Source organism: Trachemys scripta, chromosome 2 (assembly GCF_013100865.1).
Source record: "Trachemys scripta elegans isolate TJP31775 chromosome 2, CAS_Tse_1.0, whole genome shotgun sequence".
Lineage (NCBI taxonomy): Eukaryota > Metazoa > Chordata > Testudines > Emydidae > Trachemys > Trachemys scripta.
The window spans coordinates 86,831,531-86,836,663 of NC_048299.1; positions in this window are offsets into that span (position 1 = coordinate 86,831,531).

Consider the following 5,133-nt stretch of genomic DNA (forward strand, 5'->3'; position numbering starts at 1 on the left):
GCATAGCAGACAGAGACAGACACACACCTTGTTTATGGGAGAGAGAGAGAGAGAGAGATGCACACTGCCCCTTTAAGTAAGCTGACCCACTCTTAAGTGCATTGTCTTTTTAAGTGGATCCGGAAGTTGAGACAACAGCTGCTGCCCCAAGCACTCTGTCTCTCTCCGTCCGTGTCCCATCCGTGCTCTATATGGAGAAGGGGTAAGCGGGGTGCAGGACAGGGGGAGAGGGGGACACCCTGACATTAGCCCCCCATTCCCCCCCCCCCCCCCCCCGCACAGCAAGCAGGAGTCTCTGGGAGCAGCTCCAAGGCAGAGGGGGAAGGGACAGCTGAACTGCTGGCAATTGATAGCCTGTAATCGATAGCAGCACCGGGAACTTAGGGGAGCAGGGAGCTGATAGGGGGCTGCCGGTCCACCCTGGTTCCAAGCCACCACCAGCTAGCTGCAATGGGCTGCTCTTCCTGCAAGCAGTGGACAAAGCAGGCAGCTGCCAAACAACGTTAAAAGGGAGCATTGCACAACTTTAAACATGCATGTTCCCTAATTGATCAGCAACGTTAACCAGGACAACTTTAAGTGAGGATTTACTGTACCAAGAAGTGTTTGTAGGAAAAGGAAAGTGTCCAAAGCTCACCACTTTTAGCACCGCGCATACATTTTTCTTACTGTTCTTATTCCACTGGTGATCTGACTTAACCATTTCATCCTGGTCTTCCTGAAACCACTGGAGATAAGTTTATTCCATAAGTGCTGGAAAAACTCAGTATTTTGGTTCTTTTAATTTATTTGTATTTTTGAATTTTTTCTTTTAAGGCAAAGTTACATTACTGGTTGTAATCATACTAATTATACATTACTTATTATTTATTCAGGATCAGATTAATATTCAGAGAACCTGGCTAAAGATTCTGGTTTGCTGACTGAGTGTGTTAAAAAGGATGACCAAATTTCTAAAAAACTATCCTCTTTCTGGAGTTTCGCTTGTGTAAGTACTTGGTGTGAAAGCTTTTCCACTACAAGGACAGTCCACTTTTTACTTTCTTATATAACACACCCTATTTATATAATATAATTCCATAGGAGGAGGAGTCACATTTTTCCAGTAATGTGCAATACAAAGTCTAGCTGCTAGCAATAAGAAAAAAATACTTTGTCATTCTGTTTAAAATGCAGATCCTTTACTGGAAATTTAAGTAAGGAGTCAGGGGAGCTCTAAGAAGCCAGCATTTTGTCATAAGATGAATCTCTTTAATAATTTCCTCTCAAAACTTTCTAATTCCTGGACACAACTACCACATGTGCAAGTATGTTCCCATTTCCCCCACAATCTCTCTAACAGAGCTTTTCTCTAGCAGCAACAATATGATGGATCTTAACTGAAGTCTAATGTCATTTACACACTAAATTTATATACATTTTATTTATGAGCTACCCAAATTGAAGATGTATATCCCCTTTCCCACACATATGCCCACTCGTGCAGATCAATTTCTTTCTCCAAATCCCTCTCCCATCTTTTCTTCTGGGTTGTTATCTTTTCAACATCTTTTTCAATCAAAATTGTTTATATCTTAGAAATTACATTTCTATTTTTCGTAAAGGCTTTAAATTTATTTATTTATTAATTTATATCTACACACACACACACACACACACGTTCATACATAAGTATGTAATGTACCTGAACAATACAGTTGTACTGTATGTTGAGTGCTTTGGTAGGGAGAAAGTATCTGATGAATACTATTTTTATAAAGTTAAAGGGATTAATTTGGATACAACCAAATTTGGTTATTTTTAACATAACTATGATCTTTCTATGACTTTTACTAAAATTTGCCATGATGCCCACATCGCCAGATACACAAATCTCTTGTCAACAGCAGTTAGTAATAGAGAACATTTGTTTATAATCTATTAATATCGAGCTATTCTGATGAATGAGTTGCATACTGCCATCTTCCCACCTCCACAGCCATCAGTCATTCTGTTTAGTTTGTTGTTGAATTAAAATGTGTTAAGTTTTTCAGCATGTTACCACACAAAGTCACTCTGTAAGTTCACATGACTTGGATATCTGAAAAAGCACACAACTACAACAAATATGTGCTTTCAGGGGTCATGTGCATATCTCTGCAAAAGTGACAAAAAAAAATGAAAATAAAACTAGAAACTAAAAACAATGTAGAGTAAGGGTACGTCTACACTTACCGGAGGGTCCGGCGGCAGGCAATCGATGTTCTGGAATCAATTTATCGCGTCTGGTTAAGACGCGATAAATCGATCCCGGATCGATCCCGGAAGTGCTCGCCGTCGACGCTGGTACTCCAGCTCGGCGAGAGGAGTACGCGACATCGACGGGGGAGCCTCCCTGCCGTGTCTGGACCCGCGGTAAGTTCGGACTAAGGTACTTCGAATTCAGCTACGTTATTAACGTAGCTGAATTTGCATACCTTAGTCTGAAGTGGGGACTTAGTGGGGACCAGGCCTCAGAAAAAAGAATTTAAAAACTAGAGAGAGGAAGCGGTACTAACAGCCTGTGAAATTACTAGCTCTGTATGACAGTTCATACTGTGCTATCAGGGATTTCATGTTCTTTTTTGACAAATATTAAGTTGTGATAGATAAATAAAATAGACAAGTTTTTTCTTGTTTTCAGTGTTCTTTTGAAAGAATATAAATAAATAATAAACTAGGATACTGGGAGAAACACTTGGAGAAACTAAGAGAGGGAAGCATAATATCATTGATTAATGTACATGTGAATATGATAGTTCTATTACATGAGATTCATAAAAAGTGTTGCAGATAAATAAAAAGGGGATACATTTCATGTTTGATATTTAATAGGCTATTTATCAGTATTAATTCTCACTGTGCCGCAGTTTATCCATCTTTAAAATGGAGAGAAGACCTATCTGCTCCACACTGTGTTTTGCGACTAGACTAAATGAACATCTGTACTTACTTTCCTGCACAGAAAGAAGCAGAATTATCTACTACATGACCTCGGTTCTGGCAGATAAGGCTCTTTACCAGCCACTGCTTGCAGAAGCTGAGGGCACAAATTAGGACAAGCACTTGTGGGAATAACAGCTCCCAACACACCAGACTGCTGAACCCTTTGAGGAAAAACCCCTCCTAAGGATCCAGCCACAACAATTCATCTCTTTCACCATCCAAGTTCTGGAACACTCCTGAAACCTCTGTGTCAGCAGCTCCATGGCAACAAGTTCTACTTCAACAGTTTCCTTGTAATCACTGCAGAACCATGCACCTCTGGCTTTCAGAACAGCTAAGGCAGGGCACTAATGTTCAGCGTGGCTCACGTCTTTGATCACACCCATCATGTTCGGCAATCTCAAATGTGGTGCTTTCTGGCAAGAATGTAGAAATCACATCAGATCTTTTTGAATCTTCTGGTAAGACCCATAGCAGCAGAGACCAATGCTTAACTGTATGTTTTAAAAAGCCAAAAGAGAGACACTCTTGCTACAGCATTTCATGTAGCATACCACACTAAGGGAATTAGAGTGAATGACAAATGGCCAAAGGAACTTAAGGTAACTGAGCCCTTTTGTACATAGTAGTATTACATATCTACGTAGTATGTGCTAAGTAAAGTTTGAGATATCACATCCATGGAACAATTTTATTTTTAAAAGTAAGGTCAGTTAACCTGTAGTCAGTAACACAAAATGTCTTAAGACCATATCAGTGTTTTTTAGTAGTTAGAGCAGGGGTCTGAAAGTCAAAACTTGAATTCAGTTCCCACCTCTGTCACTGACTTCCCTTACACCACTTACACTCACTCCACCAAAATGAGGGTAATAATAATTAATTACTTCACAAGGGTGTTCTGTTGCTTAATTCATGTTTGGCACTTCAATATTTGATGATGAAAGGATCAGAAAGAGTTAATTAGGGTATTGCTTTAATATCTGATATTTAGAGCAGTTGTCAGTTTATAAACGTATTTGTACGATGTATAGCTTGATGAAAAAGATATATAATGCTTTTCTTCAGCAGATACTTTACTTAAAAAGACAAAGTAGATAATTAAATATTATCTGTAGTCTGTCCCTGGGGCACAGATGTTAGGCAATTTCTACAAGTCACAGTCAGTCAAAGCAGAACCATAAAAAGAACCCAGATTTTCTGATTCTCCTGTTCTATCCTCCTCTCTAGAGCTACCGGTCATGTGATGAACTACACCTTATGTGATGAACTACTTTTACTGAACCAGAGCTGACTTCAGACAGACACCAGAGATGCCAACTGTTAGCCAAGCATGGGAAGCAGAACTTGGGATCTTCAGCTCCAAAAAGGCTTCTGTCACTTGAGCAAAAAGAGAATTACCATCAGTCCTGCCTGAAATTGGAGCTTTTATTTATCTTTTTGGGCTAGACTCTAGAGAGGGCATATACTCATAAACAAATGGGCAGGGCAGGCAGGGATGCACACATACATAACAGCCATTACATCACCCCCTTTTTGTGAGTTAACACCTGGTTGTCATGGCAATTGCACCACATCCTTCATTGTGACATCCTCTAGTCCAAGCAAAGCTATTGAGGCAATGGACAAAAGTCAGTGCTCAACTTGGCCTCAGAGAGAGACAGTTGGTGCTGTGCTGTACTGCAGTAATTTTGACAGATTTGGCATTCAGACCTCAGAAGTAAGTGAATTTTTTCATGTACCCAATATAATAGAACTGTGTGAGATTTTTTTTATGAATGGAGTTGTGGGGTCACAGGAGTTTCAGCCTAGTTCTTCATGGGCATTAGATAGATTATTCCTGTAACTCTGAACGTAGATGATTCCAAACGAAAACAAAGCTAACAAAGAAAAGCCTGAAAAGAATCTTAACCTAGTATGGCAGGAATGATAGACAGAATGCTGAATCAAACATCAGCTTTGACTTTCAAGACATTTCAGGCACACCTGAACATTACTTGGTGTCTATTCTTTTTTAAACTGTCTGTTGTCTACTTACACCAGTGATTTCAACTCCTTCAGTCATGGGGGTTTTAACATGGATCATTTGTTGTTCGGGTGGATATTTTCATTGTAGTTAGTGCTGGGGGTTGAGAGCCAGACTTCTGAGATCTAGTCCCCAGCTTTGCCATT